A 25681-nucleotide genomic window follows, 5' to 3' on the forward strand; every position below is an offset into this window, starting at 1 on the left:
GGTAAGCATGATTACAAAGAACAAGATGTGCAATTACACTGGAGGGGCAGCAAGCTGTGAGTGTCTTGTCGCACTTACATAGCAGAGCAGCTGGCTGATAAGCTGTCCTGACCTCTGCAGTCAAACCAGATTTCAGCACAGTTTGCTCATTTGTGGGCTCCTCTGATTTCTTCAGTCAGGACCTCTGTTTTCTAAAGGTGACATCAGGTAAGGAAGCACAGATGACAGCTACCCACTGGAGCTGTGCACTTCTCTTTCGCTTGCCAGAGCAATTTTGGGTACTGTGGATGTGAACACCTGTAGGTAAAGAGTGTTTGCCAGAAATCTGTTCTTTCAGTAGTGTGAGGCTCGGGACTCTGGCCACCTGCTTCTCCCATGACAGTCTTCACACCTTTGCTGGCACCACCTTCTGCAAACAGGACACACTTCCTGTAAGATGTCCCTTCCCTTGCCTGCTCTGCTCAAATTCCACCTAACAACTCAGTACTTCTGCAGTGTCAGCAAAAAGTAAGTCAGTAGTACTAGTCATATTTATTTTATTTTATGGCCTTTCAGGTACATCCTGTTTACTTGATTTTGCTTAGAATGTGAGCACTTGGGTGGATACCTTCCTGGGTAGGTCTTATCTCCCATGGACTGCTACTGTCTTTTCAGTGTTGTACAGTTTTAACCCCAATGGGCACTGTGACAACTCGATCTTGGGACACTTGGGACTCTGTTTTTAGAGTTACCTTAAATTCATTTGCTGGACAAGATAAAAGATATATGTGAAGGGTGATGCCAGTTCTTTCACTTGTGCTCTGTGTGTGCTTTAATGTCCTTTGAGCAGTTAAGTTATGGTAACTGCTGAAGTTAATGACAATGAGTGATAACGAAGAGGATTTATTTGCATTTTCATTAGGATCTATTAAGACTAATGTAATCAAATGGGATCAAAATATTATCACCTTCTGAGGGCCATTGCAGTAATTGTAGCAATGAAGTGATTATTCTAGTGTCTCGCCTTAGGGAAAGTTAGAATATCTGAAATAAAAAAAAATTAAGAGATGTGATGCAATGCATTTAGGTGTGGAACACTCATTTGTTTGAAATGTATGCCAAATACTTTTAGTCCATATCAAGCAATTGCATTTGGTTTTCACTGTGAAGCATTAACAAGAAACTCTGATGCAAATTAAAGGGTAATGTTTTAGATAGGAATTATTAGACCAAGAAAAATAATAAAATGAAATTTTTCTATGGCACATAGAGAAAAAAGATTTGGATTTGGCTGCTGATTTTTGAGTTTTCCAGTTTGCATCTCTAGAAAACTTGACTTTCAAACCAAAGTGCTGCAGACTTTCTGAAAGACAGACATTAATGGCATTCGAAGTCTGTAATCAATACTCTTTGGTGTAAATGGCCCTGTAGAATGTTTATGGAATCAACACTGAACATGTAAGCAGAGTGCAGCAGGTGGGAATCTAAACAGGTTAGTATCATGGCACAGTTTCAGTCAAAAGCCGTAGAGATGAAGTATTCATTAAAATTACCTGCTTCAGTAAAGGATTTGAAGTACATTTTTGCCTGTACTGTTCTGTGACTATCTCTCATAAGCAAAACTATCAGTTAGTGCTGGCATGATAAAGCCCTAGGGATATTAGAACAGCGTGATTTTTATCTTGAATGTGTCCTGTTTGATGGGAACTATTGCTTGTGGCTAAACTGTTCTGCAACACTTTGACTTGATTCACATTCCTCAAGTTTTGTGCTAGGATTAACATCATGTGCCTAAATCTCCCTCAGACTAAATGCGAATATACCAAATAGTTATAGAAGAATGGCATATTGGAGATAAGGGTGACAAACATTTATCTCTACTAATAAAGAGCAGATTTTTATTTCATCTCTTTCAAATATGTGAATTATGGTATTTACTTGTTAAGTGAACATTAAACTATTTGTCCTGCTATGTTTTTGTATACTTAAAATTTTATTTTTCTTCTTTATATTCTCCCATATTTAAGAAATACTTCTTAGAGTGCAGGTGAGGGGAAAGTTTTCCTACCTCTTATGTAAACTAACACTTTCAAAGAAAAAAAATAAAAGTCAAACATTTCATTTCCTCTCCATGATAACAGGAGATGATTTGGGATGCTCATTCCTAGAGAATTTAAGCACCTGTGTTAATGACCCAACAAAATCAATACAAGTTCTTAAATTAATGAGCTATTTGGGAGTAAGTGATAAAAGCATGTGATCTCCAGGACACTCTGACTTTGCATATGCAATTATTAAAAAGGACTTGAATGTGATGGGCAGGGAAGGAAAAAAACTGTCTGTAATCTTGAAAAATATGGTAGGATAAATGGCTCCTGATCCAATGCTGCTCTAGAGATGGCAAAGATTGTGTGTGGTAAAATTGGCTCCTAGTTTGTGAAGTCCTTTCTTCTCCATTAGGAGTGTCATGCTGTTATGTGTAAAGCATATCCAAGGCAGATGAAAGGTCGTCTCTTGCTATTTTGGGATTGCCTGACTGTGTAACTGTCATACAAATAAGCTGAGGGCACAGGAAAGTTGCGTAGTAGTGGGACTAGAGTACAATCCAACACTGTCTGAAGCCAATGGAAACCTTTTCTGCATCCTTAATGGCTGTTGAATCAGTCTCTATTTTAGTTCAGACCTTTTCATTTCTTGATCTGTGGTCATTCAGGAATGTGTTTATGTATGTAATATCTTGAAATAATGCTTCAATCTGAAGGCTCTTGCTTGCCCAGGAGTAATTCTTGAAGCTCTGTGCTGCTACATAATTTTGCTGCTTTGGTTTTTCTGGTGTTACTTGTGTGTTGTTACATTTACCTGGTATGTTGGATACATACATTAGATATATTTATTGTTACATATATATTACAATGAAAACTTATATTTGGGCTCTGAAGGCCCCAAATTAAGATCAAGCTAAGGTCTGTAACACTTTGTGCCCCAAATCCCATGTGTTTTTCTGGCACGTTCAGCAGTTGAGCTCCTGACTTACTGTGTCAAATAAGTTTCTCAATACATGAAATGTAAACTATTTTTCATGTTTTCCTAAAAATTTTATGGCATGATTGAAACAAGGGCTGCTTGGGATGGGAGTACTCTTTACTCTGTTTCCATAAAGAGTAGTGCTGGACATCTCTGGTGTATCAAAGACGGAATGAGTAGTAGCTGCAACTGTTGTCATGAAGGTCCTTCCATTTCTGATGTGTTCACTCTTGCTTTCCAGGGATGTGAGTCCTGGGGCAGGCAGATGTGCAAGATCTTTCAGGTCAGTCATGAGGCTAATCTAAAAAATGAAGGCAGTGTCTCCTCTTATTTTCAAGGGGAGATTTCCTGATTTCTGACTACTTTTTTAATTTATTTTTTTAGCATACTTTTTTCTGTTTCATGGAAGAGGATCAGGGCAGTTCCCTGTCCAGTTTTGAGACACAGGAAGGAGCATTTGTCTCATTATCTTGATTGGGAGAAGCATGTCATGTTAAGTGCCAAGAGTACTGTGACCCCAGAGAAAATGCCCTTATATTATTAAAAGTCTTCTGGTTTACTCCTTATTTCACTTGGCCCTTGCTGTTCTCTGCTAATAGCTCAGGATACTCCTCTCTCAGCCTCATTATATGGAGACTTCTAGAGGTGTCACAGAAACTCGTTAGTTATTATAAAGCAGTTTGTAAATAATAAGCTGTAATATAAAAATAATTATCATATTGTTGAAGTATAATTAATTCTTCCAATAAAAATATGAAGAATTAATTCACAAACTGAGAACTTGAAACTGGAGGTTTCTGTCTGTAAGAATCAAAAGACATTTTTATGGTCTTATTTAATTTTCAGTTTATGAAATAACTTTTCATGATGTGAAATTACCTATTATGCAAACTCTTGACTGAGTACTTGAAAACAAACATGGCTTTGTAGTAACTTGTTATTTTCCCTGAAGAATGCATGTGCCCTTTCTTGCACTCAGCATTGTACTGCTTCATGTGGTTTTGTCTTTGATATACAACCCACTGTGCTCCAGCTCCACACTTGATTAAATGGCATTATGAACTCTCTAATTATAATACCTTCACTTTATTACACTCGAAAGGATTGGCTCTGGTGGATGGTGGTATGAACAATGTGCAATGTGAATGCACTATTTTAAGTCTCCTTATTTGTGTTGTTATTATATGCATTGTGATCTTGCCTTGTGGTCACCATCATGGAGTTAAATATGATTGTGGCACTGTACATAATGAAGAGATTATGCCTTTCACAAATGCTTTGCTGTCCAACTTAGTTTATATTTTTATTACAGTAGAAAATATGGAAATAGGTATATCTCAAGTGAATACAAACTCCAAAACTCAATGCTGGTTTTGGTTTTTTTTTTTTTTTTTTGCTAGATGGGTATAAAGCAAATTTTAAGACATAACTTTTCAACAAGGTTTTGCTAGGAAGGAAAAATATATAGTAAGATATTGCTTATGGTGTTTGTAGCTAATGTGGAATCTGGAACCATAATGACAATGAAGTTTGGTATGATGCTGGAAGCCTGGGTTTTTTTCCCTTCAACTTAATTAACCTCATGAACAGTAGCAGAGTTGCTGAGTGGTCGTTTGTATTTGTGAATTTGTCATTTACATGCACTGTCTCCAACAAGAAATCGTGAAGATCCTCAGTATGGTCTCATTGATGCTAATGCTAAGGTCTGTGAAGCTGATCACATGGTGCTATCTGCAGACAAGCATCATGCCATTTTAATGGAAGGAATAAGGAGAATTAATGTCTTTATTGACTAAAACTCTCTCTCTAGAGAAAGTCAAAGGAATTTGATTGAAGAAGGGATGGAACAGGACGCTTCAGGGCTTGGTCTGGAATGAAGGGTGTATTTTCCATTTTAACAGTGACAGAGGGAAAATAACAAAAGGCCAACATTGCTGTGAGGACCTTGCTGAGCAGGAATTAAGAGTATTGGGTCTTAGATCTGATAGTATGTAGGGAAAAGAAGAAAAAAAGCATAAGAAATGGAAATACAAGATTATACTTGGTGAAGGAGTAGGAGTCATTGGATCAAAAAGCAAGTAGTAACCACTCAGGGTACAGGATGAGCACGGCCTCTTGCTGTGTGAGGATGAGGGGCTTTCTTCTCCTTCACTCTAGGCATATGCCCTGGCCTCCCTTGGAAATCTCTCCTTGAGTAGTCCAATGTCATATTATATGATCACTTCTTGTAACATTGCTTTTAGCTAGTGTCCATGTAGCTAAGTTCTGCAAGACCCAGTCCTCTTCCCCCCTTCCCAGAGGTGGCAGTCAATTGGAATGGGTGTTCTGCAGCAGCTAGCCAGAGGTCACTACATATATGTGTCCATACCCCATGGCATGAATGAAATGCTTTAGATTATCTTAAAATTGAAAGTGTCATTGAGGCACTACAAATGGAACATCAGCAGTTATTTTTGAGAGCTGCAATTTTTATTTCTTTACAAATAAGGGCAGCGTTGCAACAAAACACCTAGTATACTTCTTTAAAAAAAATAAAAATCAAAAACCAAAACCAACAACAACAAACACTCATAAACAAAGCCACAAAGCAAAACAAAACAAAAATGACAAACTCCAAGTAGCTGATTTTATTTACTATCTTTTTAGCCTGGTCTTGGGGACATCATCTCTAAGGATGCTTTGTGTTCTGCAAATTAGAACTGTGGGCTGCTCCATTGTGTGTTTGCACCAGTGATTTTGCAGAAGGCTGACAGTCTCTGGTTTTAAACCAAGCGTTGCTGGCTGGCAGATGTGGTGGACAGCATGCCTATGCGTGATTGGGAATAAAGAGCCCTTGTGCATGCTAAAAATGGAGGAGATTATAAATGTGAAATTGTTGAAACTGTCCTTTGAGTTTAAAGAAATTCAAATTGTTTTAAAAATCGGTTCAATACTTAGTTTTTCCTGCTTTAACACTGCTTGATATATATAGGATCTTGTAGAAGACATAAAGGGGGGAGTTTTGGAGCAAAGCAGATCATTGGCACATTTAGCATCATGTATGTGTGTACCAAGTTATTCTTAGCAGGAGTGGAGCCCAGTCAAAAGAGGTCTGGTTTGTGTGCTAGTCTGTTGGATTTAAAACTAATGCTGTGTATAATTGGCATAAGTTACGGAGAAAATGTAGTGCTCTTTGCTTACATCATGCAAAGTAGAATTACCGACCAAATTAATAAGAACTCATTTTTCAGACATGGACTGGGAGCTGGTTGCATGGCAGTACTGTATGGGGAAGAAGCAGCCAGCTCAGTTTTTATACTGTGCTCATTAATATTTTCCTCCTTCTTCTATCCTTTATGTTGACATTAATGTTAATTAGTTACTTGCAGCAGCCAAAAAGTATTGATGAAAGCCCATGAACCCAATGTGCTTTTGTAAAATTAGTTTCCTGCTTAAGGAGATATTTCTGTAGTAATTGACACAAACCAGCTTCAGACAGGGAGGCAGAGGCAAGATGGTTGTATGATTGATTCACCATGTTCTGTGGTTATTCCATGTTTATAGTAAAGAGAAGACTGTAACTATAGGGCCAGATGCTCCACCTGTGTCCTCAGCTGAAGATGTGGCCTGAATAATTTATTAAGGTGCTGTCCTTTACATTCTCTTTAACTAGAGATATTGCCATAAAAGCACTAGAATTTTAAACCTTCCTCTGGTTTTGCTTTGCCTTTTTTAAAATAGTGGAACACTATGGGCAATCCTAATACTCTTGCAGAGTAAGAAACCGTATGTGCAATTGGTACAGTGTGTATATTGCAAAATGAGAAAAATAACCATCCATTTGTTAACTGTGTTCTCTCAAATGCATGCTAATTGCAGGTGTTAAAAGTGACTCATTTAATGTTTTAAGGACACATTAAAATGGTTGATTGGTTTGTGGGTTTTTGTTTTGTTTTGTTTTTTTCCTCAAAGATTATAAATAGGCTCTTCTGCTATCCCGCATTACCTAGAAATAAGAAAATTGCATTGTATAAGATCTGATGCCCAATAGTGTTTTCTCTTTGAAGGGATGAGTAGTTAGCTCATGTTAACCTTACAGCTTTAATGTGATCTCCCAAATAGCACAAAGCTTGCTACTTTAAACATTGAATTTCAAATACCTCATATTCCCTTCTGTGTTACAGGACAGGTAATTCTCCTGATTTTCCCTCTGTTTTGTTTTAGGATTTTCCTTTTTGTGTAGAAATGTCTAAATATTATAAAAGGTCAGGTGGTTTCTGTCCCAAGTAATGGATTGCTCCAGGCTTTAAAAATGATGCCTGTTTATGGTCCTGCCATCTGCAGGAGCAGCAGCCTATTGTAAAGTGACTGTATTGATCTGTCACTACTGCTGTCTTGTCTGCCAAATGAAAAATGGCTTAAACTTATAACCTGGGCCAGCAGTTTTCTTATTGTAAGCCAGACAAAAATGCTATTGATCTTCTTTGCTGAAGTGTTCTTTTCACAGTTTGCCAGCATCAACATACTGTTGTCCTTACTCAGGGCTAATTAGCTAATAATTTAATGCCTCCGAGACAGCAATCTTAGTTTGGTTAAGCAGCAAGAGAATATGCTGTAACTTCAGAAGTATGGGACCTTTTTAAAGCATGGTCATGATTGCAGTGTTTGTCTCAACTTTTACACTCTCCCTTCAAGTTTGATTTCCTCTGCACTAAAGAATAACAGTCTAGTTAGGCTGAGATGTGCTGTCACTTCAGGATTTATAGGAAGGAAAGCCCAGATGCAGTGTTGGTGTCTGTGTTCTTGCACAGTGCTCCTGGTTATGCATTTGCACTTGAGCTTTATGATGGCTTCTTGAGTGAAATCAAATACTTCATTGAATTAATCATGGGATCCCTGTGGCTTGTGAGCTACAGACCAGATGGATTCAATCACATCGGAGAAACAGCTGATTACACCATTTTTGGACTGATTAATTTTGTTTGGTTGGGGTTTTTTGGTAAAATACCAACCAACTAAAAAATCCACTGCTGAACTGTTTTAAATCTAAGTTTATATGATAGAGCCTTCTTCCTAAGAAATATGTTTTCTTAATCCTCCTAGTGCTATGAAGGTCAGAAGGTTACAAAGAAATTCAGGGTTGGAAGCATGGGAAAGATCTCATCTGTTCATTCATGTCGAAAACTCATAGTAGTCTTCCACAAGTGTTCTAATCTTTTTAATTCAAGTATTTGGATAATTAGGTGTATGAATGGTATTTGCTTCTAGTTCTTAGCTGTGTATAGGAAGCAATTGGTATAACTTCAGCTGAGGGATGTCTCAATGTCTTTCAGCCCATGTTTAATCTTGTGGGTGGTTCTCCTGGCTTGTCTCATACTCTTGTCATGGTGAAAGATACAGCCTGTACAGCATTTGTTTTAGAATAAACAGTAAAAAAAAAGCTTGTGAAGTATAAGTATTTTGAAAAAAAAAAAAAAGGAAAGAAACAGGCATTATTTAGTAGTTGTTAGCTGTTAGATATTTTTAAAAGTTCTTGACCCAAAGCAGCTTCTTCTCTAGGCTTTGCCCAGTATAGCCAAGTCTTAGTTTATATTTCAGAATCATGCATGATTCAAGTTGTATCTTTGTTTTTTGTTCCTTATTGCTGAGCACAGTGCGAGGCAATGAACAGGAGGCGGAAGAAAACAGATGATCCCTAAGGGAAATTCTTCTTTACATTTCATACATTAATTTCTGTGCAGTGTGGGTACATATGTTAATTTTGTATATGAAAAAGAAGCTTAATCTATAAGGACACTTAAAATTTGCTTGAAGTAAGGCAACTTTTAATCTCTGAAAGCATCCCCAAAGTGCAATTAACTATTCTGATGTCCTGATGACTCAACAGATGCTTCTGTAAACTAGAACACATCTGTCAGATTACAGAAGTGATATGCCACTATATGTGATTTAAAATGACTGCCCATAAATGTTTGTATTGTGATAAATATCATATAGATGGCAAGAGTGTTCATCTTTTCAACAGTCCTTTAATAACATTTCACAATGCGCGGTCACTCTGAGGCTTGCTATAGTCACATGAAATTCCCGAATCTTCCTTCGAATCTTTGTAAACTTGTTTGGGTTTTTCTGCATCTTCCGGGCTCCTTTTTAATGCATGCAGGCTATTGAGTGGTATTTTTAATAAAACAGTAGAACTAAAGATTTTTCTAAGCCTTTCTGAAGCCTCCCAGTAGCCAATTCAACTGATTTTAGACTGCACTCCATCTGTCTAGCAAAGAAAGAAAATGCATTAGTAGTCCACACATGAGTAGCTTATTAGTTCATTTGGTGTGTGCAGTACAGTGATTCAAGACTGATCTAAAATATTCATCCACAATTACTGGTGCAGCACAGTTCAAAGTGCTTCAAATCTGTGGGTTTGACTGAGAAATTTAGAGAAAATAGCTGCAAATTGATTCTGTATGTAATTAATGAAACATTTCATTCTTATGTAAATATTAAATGCTTGACTGTTTTTTCTCTTTTTTTCCCTTTCCTCTTACTGAGCTCCCCCTCCCTGACCTCCATTATATACTTGTTTGTTTTATAGGATGGTGGGTGGGCTGGAACGGGGGCAATATTTTCTTGAGAGGAAGAATTAATAGCTGAGTCCTGTGACTCATTCACTGAGCAAACAGCTGTTCTCCCTCTAATTCACCCCTCCTCAGATGTCCATCCCACCCCCTGAGAGGAGCTGCCAGAAGGGAACGTTTGCCACTGCCTCAGTTGTTGAAACTCTGTCCACTTTCTTGTAAAAAAATGTACCTTTCTTGACCAAACTGCCCCTTGCACATGTAAAGCAGAGGTGTGGATATGAGCCCTGGCCAACCCTGTTGCAGGGAGCCTCATCTTTGTTGAAGGGACACAGCAGATGGTCAGAGGCAGCCACATCTCCAAGTGTCTGAGCAAGATTTTCCAGGGCCCACCTCTTATGGAATAGTGGCTGTGCCACAGCAGTGCCTGTTTGCAGCTGGGGCTGAATGATAGTGGCTTTAATATGGGTTAAAAGCTTTTGGTATGTTGGAGAGAAAGGGCTTTTGAGGACAGCAGAGAAATGAGTGAATATTAGTGCAGATATAAGAAGTGAAGTCAGTGAGGCAGGACTGGGGTTTTGTTTAGGGTAACTCCCTCCCTATTTCAGTGTCACAGAAAATTAATTCGAGTTTTACAAACGCTATCAGTGGAAGAGTTTAAGAACAGCCTGCAGTAAAACCTAGAAGATCCCGAGGCAAACTTGAGCTTATTTTGAAATGAATGTCTCTCCAGCTCAGATGTCCATGCAGAACATGAATTGTGTAATGCTGCCTCTCTGAGCTGCCGATGACCTCGAGTTTTAGCGCAGGCAGCCTGGCAGGGCTTGGCATCAGGGAAGGCCCCTGCAGCCCTCCAGGGGACCAGAAAACCAGGATTCAGGGCTACCAGTTTGAGAGTACTTGTGTAATGGCTTGTGTGATAGACAGCAAGGAGCACTGTCTGCTGTGACCAAATGACCTAAAGAGAATCTGGGGGAAGACTGCTTCTAGCTATTAAATCCCAAGATACCATTCTTCCTCTGAGGCATCTGTGCAATTATTCTTTTCGAAGCTTTTATTTCTGTGATGTTAATTTGCATTAAAGGCTTGGATGTCTAAAATTGTTTCTGCCTGCATCTTACTTGGGTCATGGTGTTGCAGCTTTCCTGCTGTTCACTTCCCTGCCACGACAATACCACTCACACAGGCAATGCCTCCTGCACCGCACCACTTATGGACGTGGGTTTCCATGTACGTGGTGGTTAATGTTACAGCAAAGAGTGGTTATGGTGCAGTAGCATTCAGTGAGCTGATGTGAAGGCAGTTGAGACAACAGACTTGGCAGAGGATAGATTCGAACTTGTATGAAATGCTTAGTTTCATGTTTAGAGAAGTAGAATTTCACCCATAGCTTTTGGCACACCTGCCAGGGACAGTGAGTAAAACCAACAAAATTGAGGTTTGTAATTTTGAATTAATGAGCTGACTGGCAACAATATAGGATGTCAAATTATTTTTTTTTCCTTGCACACACATGAACTTGTTTCTCTTAATATGGGTCTTCAGCGCATCACTTGAACTGCTTTCTGTTCAAATACCTGTTTACAGGTGAGTTCCATTCTGATTTAAATAAAAGCAGCAAAATACCCTTCTGATCTCCACTCCCCTGAGTGGAAGGTAAGGGCAGGAATGGAAATTTGTATGTTTATCGAGTTTAAGAGGTTATTAAGCAGACATGGTAATAAAACCTGGTCCTGCTTTTACATTGCTGACCTTTTAACAATTTCAGATCACAGAATGTCAGAGGAGGAGCTAGTTTATATATGTTTTCACTAGATACATTAGTAAGAGCTCTCAAATACTGTTCATTGGTTTTGAAAATGATTGCACTTAATTTTTAACTTCTGTTTTAAGAAGTTAAACTGGAGGGGTTTTCACTGTGATCTGCCAAGGTCAGAGTCCTCTTTATCATTGTTATTTTAGGCAAGTGGGCAAAGGAAAATTTAGGGGATTTCAGCTGAGCTCTGCAAAAGGGTTTTAGTATATGGGGGATCCAGCTCAAAAATGCACAAGTTGGGATGTAACTTCTACACAAAAAAACGTGTTTAAAAAGCATTTTTTAGCTTAGAAAAAAATGAAGAATTTTTTCCTTGTAAAAGTTTGTTACTAAACTCTGAAAGTGTTCTAAGGCTTTGTGGGTTTCTGTTTGTTTTTAATGTTTTCCTTAAAAAACAGCTTTCCTCCCTTTTGTGCTCCCTTTTTGCACATGTGTAGTACTGTATAGACAACCCTGATCCATAGCACTAAGGACAAATGTTTTCAGACGAAGATAAAGCAAAACTTGTTTATTAACAAAATATGTTTAGTGTAGTGAAACAAAGTAAAAAAAAATGCACCACCACCACCAATACAAATGTATGTTTTAAGTTTCCTTCACCCCGGTATTTTTGCATTTTATGTAGGTTTCGAGTTCCACCCCCCCACCCCCACAAAAATAATGCACACATTGCATGTAGTTCTAAGCCCTATGCTTTGCTGCTGTCCTTGAATACTAATGCTATAAAGATTTAAAAAATATTCTGCTGCCAAATATATGACATTTGTTACTCTCAGAGATGATGGCTTAATTTTTAGTATTCCTTGGTGGTTTATATCTTGACATTTCTTATGACCTACAATTAAAATGACTTTAGTGAAGTCTCAACTTATATCCAGATTGCTGAATGTGGTTGAGTGTCTCCAGGGAGAGCCTTGAACTGCTCGCTAAATCAATTTGTTCTTTTCTCAAAACAGATTAAATATGTTTTACCATGTTAAATTAAAAAATAAATAACCCCATACGACATAACTGCGACATGTAAAATTAAAAATGTGCTCTGTGCATTTTGAAGGGTAGTAATTTTGATGCCAATGCTGTGCTGATAGTATTCCACTAGAGAGAGCAAAGAATGGTTAAAAACAAGCATGTCTAATCCTGTCTTGCTGTTCTGCTAGTCTCGTTTGAGAATTAAGTTGATGGCACACTACTTGGGTGGGTGCTAACTGCTAGATGTGGCAATAATCTCCTTTACAGAGCCTGAGACACTGCTTCTACTGCTTCACCTCCCTTGAGCTAGATTGTTTGTGTTTTTTTGTTCATTTGACTTACTCATGCTTACTGTTTTCTTTTCAGGTCAGTCTTCTCCTTGTTCCTTTAGCAAGATTAGCTGCAGAATTGGCTTGTGACTCACCTGCACCCATAGCTGATGCTAAGTATAATTTCAGTATGTTCCTCCTGCCTACAGTTTATTTTGTATCCGATATACAGGAGAAGCAGAGAGAAATTTGTAGCTTCTGGTGCTCTGCAAATATGCAGAGGATATACAGGCAGCTGTATGCAGGAAGAGTCAGATGCACTGGTGATGCCAGAAGCAGCCTTTGTTCCTTGAAACCAGTTCCATGGTTGTGCTTGAGTGGATTATTGTTTAAGGCTCTGTTAAGTACTGTAAGACTTAAGGAAAAGGGAAGGGGAAAATTTTTCTGAAATAGAACAAAACAAATGAAAAAGTTGCTACGGAAATAGATGGCAAATGGTCTCTGATAATGGAGGTTTACAAGAGATGTCCAATCTCCAGAACAATGGTTCAGTTTAAGCCAAGATTAATAGTACTTTTTATCCTATGCCTGTGAGTTGGCAACTCAGTCCTCTGCTCTGAAGGGATGCCGTGTAGTCTGCTACTGCCTGCTGTGGACTAGGGAAGAGCCATGACTACGATGGTCACTCATGAAGTGATAACGAATTGCAAACTTTGGTTGTTTTGGATTCATCTGCCCCAGACTGATTTTTTTTACTGTGTCTGAGTGCTGTGACACTGGAGCCAGGTGCTGGAGAGAGGAGCAGCCTGGCAGGGGGCACGGAGCTTTGCCTAGACTGACTCCCTTGCACAGGGCTGGCACACAATCTTTCTTATTTTTCAGCTCTGGCCAAAGCCACCTGCTTCAGGCTATAGTTTCACAGAGGTGTGGCTGAAGTGCCTGTCCTTGTAGTCCTTTTCCTCTGTTCCTGCTTTTACCCCTGATCCAGCATTTTTACTCACATGCAGCTCCCTAAATCTGGAGGGTGTGGGAGGGAGGTGGGATGCAGCACTGCGCTGGGGACTTCAGGGTTTTCAGGGCTGTGGCAGGAGTGCAGAGACATGGGACAACAGCAATCCTGGGCTGGTGTTTTTAGCTGCACTAGACCCATCTTAAATTCAGATGCAGCCTGAAAAAGAGAGCATTCTGTCTGACAGGGTGACACTGAGAAATGTCCCATGAGGACTGGTTGTAGTAAGTGAGTGATACAGGAGCCATAGGTTAGACTAAGTGTCTAAGTGTATGTGGTTTTCAATGTGGCAAGCTTCTCCACTGCAGCCCCCTGTGGGAATCTGCTGCTGTTCTGGGAAAAAAACTGTATCAGGAAGAAATGAGGTGACGGAGGAGTGCTGGCTGAGGGTTTGCCGGGGACTTTGCAGAGCACAGAGAGTCCTGGTGGGATGTAAGCAGGAGGCTGACACCATGTGTTGCTGGGCCAGGGAGCAGAATGTGTTACGTGGTGCCAGGAGAGGCACATGAGAAGTTTAGTGCAGCTTGGCCACTTTGTGTAGCTTTCTGCTGCTTGGGTTTGGAAGGAGCATTCATCCTGTCTGTTTGATCAGATGAATGTCTGTGTTTTCCAGCTGTGTGTTTGCTGCATGTTGGTGTGATGAGTTTGCGTGCTTTTTAGTTCTTGTTTTAATAAGGATTATTGAGGACCAAGTGTAGGTGTAGGCAAAATTGAAAGCTGCAGTCCTGCTTCTCTCACCCCAGATCTTCCCAGCTTTCCTTTCCTCTCTTATCCATCCCTTCTCTGCTCAGGGAAGAAGCACACCAAGCTGCATTGAGATTAGTATCTCCCTGGGTCTTTTTTTTCTCCAAAACCCTCACCTATTTTGCATTCTCACTCAAACAACATTTTCTGCTTCTCTCTCACAAAACCAGCAGACTATCCCTTTGTCAGTGAGGATGGCATACAGTCTTCGTCAGGCATACACTTAGTGTTGATTTGGACTTGCTTTAGAATTTCCAAAAAGTCCAAGTTTCCAAAAACTCCTGAGTTGATAGAGGGCTACTATACCTAATAAGGAGTGCATGAAATACTTAAGCACTCTGTAGAAGTTTGTTAATGTTTTCACATAGCAGAAGTACACTTGCTGACCAGTACGCTTATTTAGGAAAAGCAGCACTTTGTGTTCTTCACTTATGACCCAGTTACAGCCCTGGATAAATGAGAAGTTTGGATTGCTAACATGCTGTGGTTTTACAGGAATTTTGAGTTAGAACATACTCTGCAGTTCAAGGAAAAAAATACTGGAATTTGGAAATAATTTGTGAAAGTAGGAAAATACCCTGAAATGCACCTGCCTTACATATTTCCATAGGAAGATTGTACAACATATTTTGACTGTCTATCTTTGCAGTATTTTTGTTTTCCAGGAATTTCTGTGTAGATGTTTTTTCTTTGCTATCTCTTCATTTTTGTCTGGGTATATAGAGGCCAAGTGATATTTTCTGCATGGAAACTGAAGGTTTTGCTCTTGGTTATCCTTAGAAATTGATTTATTTACAGTTATTTAAGTCCAGCACAGGCTGAGAGCTGAGGTGTAGACAGTGACGTACCCTGGGGTCCCTCTTGCTTTCCTCAGAGGGTAGGGCTGAGAAAGAAAAACAGGGCTCCAGAAAGATCTATGACAGCCCAGAAACATCTATAATAAACTTGACTCTAAAATCTGTCAGTCACCAGGTGGGACCAGGATGTGATAAGAAAGCAGGGAAAGTTCTTTGTGTTTGACCCAAGTCTGTTGTAGTGATACAGCTGAGACTTAGGAGGTTTAAGGATGAACTGTTGTGTTACTTCCCTACTGAATTTCTTCCAGTTACCCCACACAGTATTTCTTATATGCTTTAATTTTAAGACTTCCTGTAATACAGAGTTTGCTCTGGGTGTTTCCTTTATGTATATAGACCTTTTTCATTGATTCATCTTGGCAAAATCACCAAGAAATAGAACACCATGTTAAAAGAAAAAAATGTTGAAACTATATTGGGCTAAAACTGATGGGTTTGGTAGCAGGGGTTGGGGACATTGCCTGGGCTGCCCTTTGGGAATGCCCCTGAGGGATTATGGCTGCCCCAGAATGCAGGCAGGGCACCCTTGAGGGACTGCAGCCACCCCAGGCCTAAGTGAGAGTGTTCTTGAGGGATGGGGACCAGAGGAAGAGGAGGAGGAGTCCGGGCTGGGAAAGGGGAAATGGAGTGAAGCAGGAAGGAGAAGTCAAAGGACAAAAGCGAAATGAGGAGAAGCAGTCAAACCATTGCACACACAACCTGTTGCCTTGCCAAAGGTATTGGGCTGGGCTAAGGTTAAGGCATGGCAGAAACAAAGGAAATCAGACTAGGAAAGCTGGCGGGGAAGAAGGTGTCTGAGTGAAATTGAGCCTTGGGAATGTAGAGGAAGAGCATTCCCTTCAGTGTCTACTGAACTGCTTACTCTCCATATTTTCCTCAACTTCAGAACCAGTAATTAACTGTGTGCTAATTGACAGTAAATGAAGTAAAATTAAGTGAAATTCCCCAAGCTGAGATTATTTTGCCCATGATGTAGAGACAACAGATTTTGGCAATTCTTGTTTCCTTTCCTGTTTTTTAAGTCTTTGGGGTTTACCTTTACAGCTTTGCTTTTGAACTTTGGAAGCCTGGACATAAATATATCCTTTAAAACAAGCAAGCAAAGAGCTGGAAGCTGAAATTTTTATGTGATGAGACTTTGGAGAGCTGGCTTTGGGAAAAATTCCTCGTGTTGCATGGGACACGATAAAATCGCTGGAGTTGGCAGCTCTACTGTGTAGCCTCTCCTTTCTCCCCTCAGCTCCTGCAGCCTTCCTGACCTGTCTTGGTCATCTCCTTCACTGTATTGATTTTACAGTGTAATCTACACGGAGCAAGAGTTTTGTCTGTTATGCCCTTGTAATGCATCACATACGCACCCCTGTAGAAGCAGCTTAACACAGAGTGCCCGGGATTGCAAGCATCAAGCCGTTGGTAGCCAAAAAACCTGCGTTTTTGTGCTCCCTCTGCTGGAGCTGGAGGAGCAGGGAACCCTCCTGGCTGGAGTGCCGCTGGATCCCATCCATTCCCACCCCACAGCTCCCAGACTGGGCACTGGTGGGTGCCTGAGGAAAGGACTTGGTGTTTCCCGGAGTCTGCTCGTGCAGCTGCGTGACAGGCTGTGAACCAGGTGTGAATATGAAAAAGAGTTGTGCCACAGTAAGGCTGTGGTTTCACACCTGGAAAGGGTGGCCGAGGCCAGCCAGCTGGAAGGACTTTCCAGGTGATGCCTCCTCCTGCCATCTGTTCTCATTTTCAGGTGTGGCTCGCTACCCCCAAACTTTGCCAGTGAGACTGTTTTGGGGATCTTCCTAGAAACAGGATGAGAGAAGGTATCAGGCTTTAATAAGAAGCTAATTTTATTTTTAGAAGCTGAGTGCAGTTCCCAGCAGGACCATGTGGAGTGTGCTGGCAGAACTGTGGCTGCTGTGGGGGTACAGGAACAGGCTGGAGTGGTGGGGGGGGAACATGGTAGAGCCCCTGAGCAGGTTGTGCAGGGAAACCAGGGAGCAGATGCTGATGGAGACAGTGCCATTCTCCTTAGAATGGGCTTGGACCTGATTTGTGAAGGGGGTGGGTGGTCTGTAATGTAATTCATAGAAATGTTAATGATAGCCCTTTTATTTTAAGAGGTGCTTTATAAAACAAAGTAGGAATTGTGGTGCCAGTTTTACAGATGGGCAGAATAAAGCACAGAGGAGGAGGGCAAAGCCTTGGCTTCGTATGCTGCAGCAATGCAGTTTAAGCTGGTTTAAGCAGCCTCTGTTCCTGCCCTCTGCCATCATGGCTGATCACTCCTGCCCTGTGCCTACTCCCTGTGTTATGTTGGCACAGCTGTTCATGAGACAACATGCGGAAGGAAATTAGTTCCCCCAATCCAGCTAACCATGCAGCTGCACAAATGCAGTGTTGGAAGCAAGAGTACAGGAGAGAGAGAGAAACTTCTAAGCTTCCAAGAAAATGCTACATCCCAGTTAGCCATCCAATTACACTTGGAAAGGTAACTCTGCTCTTGGGGCACGCAGAAGAAAAGTTTATGCTTGGGAGGAACAAACTAAAATAACTAATTCCAACTTCATTAAGGACCAGTCTGCATTAGCGGAGAAAGTCATGTTAATACATACTAAATCTGAGTCAATTAACATGTTTTTCCTGACTTGTATAAGCAGAACAACAGCACTGTGGAAAACTTCTGAATGAGAATAAATATGTTCTGGGCAAAAAGATTCACAGTTCAATGAGGCCTTAAAGGCAATCATTCACTGAGGGTGCCTGTCAATATGTAACTTCTGTAAAATTGCCTTTTGTTGTGAGACAAGAAAACCAGCAGAGTTTCTGTCTGAAGCAGACAGTCCCTTGGTGGCACTGGATGTGTTGGGGTGGGATGACTGTTTCTAGCTTAGAGTTTTCAGTCATGTTCAATTCTTTGTGAATTACCATTGAACAGAAGAAATATGACTGCAGAGCAAACATTGTATATTACTATCAAGTTATTTGTAAAAACTGGAGGTTTTTCTTCTGCAGTTTAAGTCACCGGTGACTTTTGCATAGTATGAGTTGTTATGGAAGTGTCTGCTACCTCAGCTGATCTCTGGCTGCAAATTGTGTGCCTTTTTTCTTTTTTTAATGCTTTTTCATGGAAAATTCTTTTGCATGGAGGTTATTTGGACCATAGTCAAAAGAGAGGCAAAATGTAATCACTGTGTTACTTTTATCAGTATTTGCTGAGTTTTGGAGCCTGGTAGTATAAGACTGTAAGGACACCTTGTCTGCCTGCTGAAACAGCATGTAACAAAATATATACTGCTCGTAAACATTCCCCTGTCTCTCTTTGCAGTCTTTCTTTATAATTAAAAAGCATTTCCTAGAAGTCGCAGTGCTGTGCCAACATGATCCACAAACTTGCTTTGTTTTGCTACAGACAGGATGGTGAGTTTGAGGTATTTTGGTGTATTTTCTTAAGCAGAGTTCGGGGGTTGGTTTATTTGCTTTGATGGCGTTTAGCTCACAACAGTCAGAGAGTACCTTTTATAAAGAAAATAAGAGAGACTTCAGCATGACCTTTAACTGAAAAAAAATTATCATTTGGCTCAGGAAATTTTGATATAAACCTTAAAAGAATTCTTACTATCTTTTCCTTATTTCATTGTTACAGCCATGAAAACCTGTAATACTTAAACTGCTGGACTGAGTATCAAAAGCTTGGGGGTGGCAAAGCTGGGCTGGAAACCCGACCCAGCCTTAGATCTGGTCCTCCAGGCTTGGTCTCAGGACTGCTAAAAGCTCCTCACTCGTTTCAAGTCTGTTCACTGAGCTGCTTCAAGTGCTGCTGTGTTATGTGGGAGAACAGAAGCTTGATGTGTCTGTATTCTTATTTCAGGAAAATGGATCTTGTTATGTGAGGGCTCTGAGGAAACAGTCCCCAGCTACCGAGAGGAAGAGAGGCCAGTGGGAAATACTCAGGTAGGAAATCTGTGTGTACCATCAGGTGGTAAAAACGCCATGCGCCTTCAGTCTTTTTAGAGATGCTGTGTTCTGTTTTATGCTTGCATTGCTGATCTGGTCGCTATCAAAGTTTATTTGTTGTTTTAAGAAGAAGTCCTGTTTGGTCAATTGATTGCAAAAACAAAACAGTGCAAGCAAAGCCCTCAACATAAACATTCTTCGGGCTATCCCTGGTACAGTATTGATTCTGATACAGAATACAAACAAATTACTCCTTGCACGAGCCTTTCGAGCTATAAAACAGAGCAGTAATATGTTCTACTTGCTGCCAATAAATGTGTATTTATAATAAACAAAGCAGAAATCCCTGAGTAGAAGTGAACAGTAGTCTCAGTAATGTGTTCAATATCTTATGTCCAGCTGTTGTACGGAATTAAAAAAAAAGCAAAGTGAGCACTCTAGGGTTTCAGTTTCCTCCGTCACTTAAAAAAATCTTTGCAGACTTGTTCTCTTGTTGTTTTTCCTTTGTTTTTAGGGTTTGTTTTTTTTAATATTTTAAGTATTTTATAAAGCCATAGGTAGGCTCATCTTTGCCTTATTTCCAGCATAGTTCAGTGCTTGTCAAGAATTTGGCCTACATCATAATTTTCTTGTGGACCAGCTGCCTCTCCTTACACTGCTATGTGGGTCATCTCAGCTTTCACTGCTTGTCACATCTCAGTGACTTTTCCTTATATTGGGAAATAGCATTAAAGACACTTTGGTGTATCAGTAGTTGTTTTGAATGCAGCTAAAATTAGGAGGGGAGTCAGTACCCTGTGACCGTCACCACTGAGGGTGCATGGATGATAACTGAACCCATTTTCAAATGGAAAGAAGTTAATGATCATCAGAACATAGATTTTTTTTTAATCTGCTTTACCATGCTCCTATAATCCTCCTTATCCATATTTTCAGTGCTGCACTGATGAGTTACAGACAGTTGACCTCAAGGCATTTCTTGATGAACATTTCTGTCTGCTCTCAGCCTTGAATAACTCAACCTTTTCAAGAGCTGTATGGGAGAAAAATGTGTAAGACTAATATTTATAGGCTGAAAGAGAGGGGAGAGGAAAGACTAAAGTGTAAAACTTGCTTCCAGCAGAAATGCCATCCTTCTTTTTCCTCTGATAATTAAAATCATTTCTGACATGGCTACAAAGCAAGTTAGTGGTGTGTGCCTGCCATTTGCTGTGCATTTGTACTGCAGGACTGTTATCCTTCTTGTAGTGATGCTTTCTTCTATTTCCCTTTCAGACTATCACAAATTTCAACTTATATTTACCTATTACATTATGATTCATCCATACTGTTACATTTTAAACAATTACTTCCAAGTACTTACACATGATTGTTTGGAAAAATGTGAGGTGGTGATTCAGGTTCACATTTTGAGTGTTTTTATTGATAGTATTTAGCAAAGTTTATTTGCATAAATCCTTTCATTAGTAGTTTTAACTTAAATAATCCTGGAAGACAAAAAGGAAGAGAAGTTTTAAGTTCCATAATTTTTTCCAGGAAAAGATGTTGACTAAATTAAGAAATACGGCAGTACTGATTTTAACTCTAATAGAAGACTTAGAGGACATTGCTAATAGTTTTTAGAGATGCCTTAAAGAGTACACTGGATTTTATATCCCCTGAATATAAGTCTAAGATGCTGGTCTTAGATACTAAGAAAATAATATGTACAGGCAGAGAAATGCAGCAAATAGTTAACAAAAAGAAAACACAACACTAAAACCCACCACATCAAGAAACACTCATGTTTTAAAACTGTGTTCTCAAAAATTTCCTGGAGATTTCCCAAGACTTGGATCCTGGTTTTCAAAAATAAAGTAAAAATCAATTTTCTGATCTGTGAGGAAAGTTGGGAAAGAAAGTCCCTTGCTGTGCCTTTGGGTCATGTGGTCTCGCTGCTGTAGAGCTGGAATGTTTGCCATGGTATTTCCGGAGGCTTCATAAACACACAGAAAGAACAGTGGGAGTTCGGAGGATTTTTAAAAAAATTATTATATTCTTCCCCCCACAACCCTTTTTTTAATTTTTTAAATTTTTTTTAGGTTTTGGCAGCCTAAGTTCATTACAATTTAAATGTGTGGGATTTTTTTAGGAAATCAGAAGAATTTTTATTGATCAATCCAGAGAATTTTAAGAATTAATCTGTTTTTTAAAGTTAAATGATATTTACCAATATTTTAATTGCTGATTTTTTTCTAGAATTGTTTTTACCTACATATTAAACCTAACTCTGTTATTTGGATGATCTTAATGATTTGCTTTTGGCATGCATCACTGTGAGTGGAATTCAGTAATCTGATTTGATAGCTGTCATCTTGCAAGCTAGAGTGATGCAAACAAAAGATGGGTACTCAAATGAGGCTGCAGTGAAGAGCCATTTCCTAAATCCTGATGTAGAATCCCCAAGTCAAATCAGAAAAGCACAGAATTAGTTATGGCTCCTAGGAGATGAGGGTTAAGATTATGCAAACCTCTTCTTTCTAACTGTAGCAATAGTACATGCTCCTTTTCAGACTTTGCAAACACCAGCTCAGACTGGGATTATGAGGACTCTGTCTGTAATGCCATGGGTATGTTATGTCTTGGTGGAAAGGGGGGCTGAAGGGAGCCTGCAGTCCCTGTTACACCCCAGGGCTCCCAGAAGTGCATCATCTTCTCCTTCCTTCCCCTTTCAGCTGTGCTGCCTGTTGAACAAGGGCAAAGAACTAATCTGTTTTAAAAATAACCTGGCAAAAATGGGAAGGGAGGGGGGAGGATGAATGAACTATTTTTAGCTTAACCAGCTCCATTCTCTACAGTACCATAAAGCTGTCCTAACACTATTGGGAGGGATGGGGAGAGGGCAGAGCGATAGGAGCTGGTAACAAGTGGCTAGAGATAGGAACTGCTTCTTCTAGATTGCCTCTGTGAAAAATCACCCTGGCAATGTGGCCATTTATTCCATGAGGCTGCTCAGGATATGGTCAGTGGGAGGTAAATAACCATATCAAGAAGGGCTTGTTGCTGAGTCAGACTGTTTATGGCATCAGAAGTTACAAAAAGACAACATAGTTTGTTTTAGAACTTTTAAGTATGAAACAGTAGAATTTTTTTCCTTCCCAACTTCAGGCTCTCAGTTCTCACACTGAGGAGAAGCCTTGATAGATCTGGAATTGAGCCAGAACTTGGGTTCTGCACATTGACAGGTCTTTGTTCCTTCCTCTCCCCTTCCAAACCTTTTGAATGTTGTCTTTAAGCATTACTAGTTATAAAATGATATTCCCCTAATGTGAAAGTGTATGAAGTGTAGAATCATTTACTTTAAAGTAAGTCTTATGTTTTGTTTCAATCAATTATGTCGTGTCTGACATTCATAGATGCCATATTGGCTGAGTTCTGTGGGTACCGTGCATACTTGTTTGGACACAGCAACAAAAATGTTGGATAACACAAGAAGGGAAAGAAGGAAGAGGAGCAAAATCATCAGTTGAATAGCTGTAGAGGTGTTAGGGTAGGAAGAATAAGGCAAAGACATGCTAGGAAGAAAGGCTGGAGGTTTGAGGAAGGGAAATTATCTCTGTTTTGTTGACAGAAATAGATGTAAGATAATATGGGCATCTCATAGTCTAAAAGAGGATGGGAAGAACTGGTTGTAGTGGTACTTTTGAAAGTGCTCCCATGCTGTAGAGGTAGACAGTTGGGGTACAATTGCCATCTGGGCTACTGAAATTTGAGTCGCTTCTGTTTACATTTCTGCAATTTCAAATCTGTAAGGCTAAAGTGAGATGTGCTTGAAGTCTGAAGGTCGTCAGCTGACCTGGTAGCGTTCCCACTGTTTTCTGGGTGCTCTGTTTCATGTCATGTCAGTACTGGGAGGCAGGGGAAGGGGGCATGGAGAGACCATTTTTTTCACCCCTGCTTACCTAGTGATTATTGGTAGAAAATTCTCAGATCCTGTGACATGAATGGCATAATACACTATGGTAATTGATCAGTCTTCTGCATTGATTTTGTCTAGAACGGTGGTACCTACTCACCTGTAACTAGAGCAGTTGATTGAGAGGGAGTGGGATGAAGATGAGAAGTTGTTTTGAAACTATTGGAGTCTATTATGTGGGAGAAAACAGTTTCAAAGATAAGCTTGAATATAAATTCTCGGATATTTTTGTAAGTGATCTTTTATAAAAGTAAGCTGAGACTCAAAAGGCAAACTGTGTTGTAAGCTGAGTATTTTCTTCTTGTATATGTGGTGGGTTTTTTTCAAGTGAACACATAGATAACTGAGTAAAATCTAGGTAACTTCTTGCTTGAGTTGTCATCAGTGTTGTACTTTTTAGTAAAATGCTGTAGCACCTCAAGTTTCAGGTGAAAAAGGACACAACTACACACCAGCTTCCTTTTTCTTTTCTTTTTTTTTTGTGGATATGTTCCAATGTTGTGTCTTATTCCTTGGTATATTTCACTGGTTTGTTGCTTATGTGTCTTTATGACACAGTGCGAAGACTTTCTATAATTTTGTAATGATAATATGTATATCTAGGTATAATACTTTTCATGCCATTTGGTTTTTCTCCTTGCTGTTTAAGGATTCCCAAGCCTTTATAAAGAAACTTGTTTAGGCAGGCCAGTGGGAATCATCCTTGAAATTTGTTCTCAAAAGCTCTGAGTTCCTAATGGCCTTTGACAGTGGTTGGTAAAGATGTCACTTCAGCATAGTGAAAAACAACCAAAATAAATTATATTTTTAATGAAGGTTTCTCTATCTGGATGAATTGATCATGGCAGGACAGTATTGGTTAAAAATAGAACATCATTCTGCAGACACATTGCAGACTCTCTTTGTTTTCTTTTGTCAAAACAAAAAGCAATGTTCACATACTGAGTGTAAACAGGCATTTTAGTCTAAGGTACTTGCTTTGCCAGATTGCTTCTGATTTTTTTTTTAAAATAACTATTGCTTTGAAGGGACACCAAATAAAATCAGTATTTAAGTGTTCTGTTTATCATGTGACCGCGTGGGAGATTGCTGTATTTTGTAATAGACCTTCTTTATGGTGATACGGACAGGATTCTTATGGCCTTATAAAGGATGCTAGTTTGCATTCCTCTCTGCAAAGAAGTCTTTCCAAAAGAAATAATACGCAGATTGAATATTTATTTTTGTTCAATACAAACGTATTCATAGCTAACTAGCAAATATTTTACTTCTCTACCCTCCCTTTCTCCCTTAATCTTGTTTAACTCCTCAGTGTTTTTGTCTGACTTAAAAATATGTTCCTTTAGGATATTTTAGATCAGCTGCTTTACAAGGCAAGATTTTGGATCTTCTCACAGAAAACATGTGTAAGGAAAAGGGCTGAATGGTTATTTTGACCTATACAGCTTGCACATATATATATGTTGTATATTTTAGGTATATTAGGTGTGTGTTTCAGAACAATCTGTCAACAGTTGATTATGTATGTATTTTTAAAGTGCTGACAAATTTTAAATAAGGTTAAATTAACTTGGAATAATAATAATAGTGTTGAGGATTTTAAAATATGTTTCATACTGAATAGTGTTTAACTGAGTTCTCTTTACACTTATTGAAGTTAGTAAGGTCAAGGTATAACTCTTTTTTCACACATTAAGGCCTTGATATTTCTGTCAGCATAGCTTTCTTTTTCAGGCTTTGGAGTAGGAAAAGAAAGTTATTTCCTTTTCCAGACAAAAGAACAGTGCAAGTGTAATCTCAGCTCTCAATTTTTCTTTAGTTAATGTCTCTTAACATGGTATGATTAATTACTCATGTTTTCAGAAATTTATGAAGGGATAGGGAGGAAAAAAATTCCTTGTAAGCCAGAATCAGTGATTTAAATGCTGCCCTCAATCGTAAAGAGATGTATGACTGAGATCTGTGTTACCAGTGTGAGAAATACTGTGTGAAATGCCAGTAGTGCATAGCCTGAACTGATGGTCAGGGACAGGTACTTAAACTACCTGTACTCTGATGAAATAGTAGAGAATATATATCTCCACCACAGATCAAACTAAGGCTTTTCAAAGACAAGATTTTAAGCTAACAAATCATGGAAAACCTCCATGTACACAATGCAATCTAAAGATCTCTCAAGTCAAAAGAAACCTAATTAATTTGCAGAATATGAATATATGAAGTGTGTCCACCACACTTTGTGGGGTCCCTTCTCTCTGTTGTTTGTACCTGTCCCATACAGTGGAAAGCTCAAACAACTGAAAACTAAAAATACTCCTTTACAGTGGAGTGGGAGGAAAAAGAAAACCGGCATGAACACCCCCTTTGAAAACACTGTTTGCCACAGCAATGGTCTGTTGACAGAACTCAACAAAATAATGATGTGTTGGATAAGGTGTTCTTCTCTTTTGTTTCCTTTGAATGGGATAATAGAATTTCATCTTGCCCATGTGCTCTGTTACTGGGTGGGCAAAAGTTCACTAACTTCTGTAGGTTGGTTGCTGCTAAATACAGGTTAGCA

The 25681-nt window shown here is 39.4% G+C and overlaps 1 protein-coding gene across 8 annotated transcripts in view; it reads left to right on the forward strand.

The window, feature by feature from the left end:
• The window catches only part of ZMIZ1 (zinc finger MIZ-type containing 1), a 345896-nt gene that overhangs the window by 101854 nt on the left and 218361 nt on the right, over positions 1-25681 (forward strand). For 7 of the 8 annotated variants that reach the window (XM_071564495.1, XM_071564493.1, XM_071564500.1 and 4 more), the window contains one exon: positions 19081-19163. The gene's annotated coding sequence lies outside the window, so the exon portion shown is untranslated. Of the gene's footprint in view, positions 1-3244; positions 3287-19080; positions 19164-25681 lie in introns of all 8 variants that reach the window. The other variant, XM_071564494.1, reaches the window with a different exon arrangement.

Source organism: Pithys albifrons, chromosome 9 (genome assembly GCF_047495875.1).
Source record: "Pithys albifrons albifrons isolate INPA30051 chromosome 9, PitAlb_v1, whole genome shotgun sequence".
In the NCBI taxonomy this organism is placed as follows: Eukaryota; Metazoa; Chordata; class Aves; order Passeriformes; family Thamnophilidae; genus Pithys; species Pithys albifrons.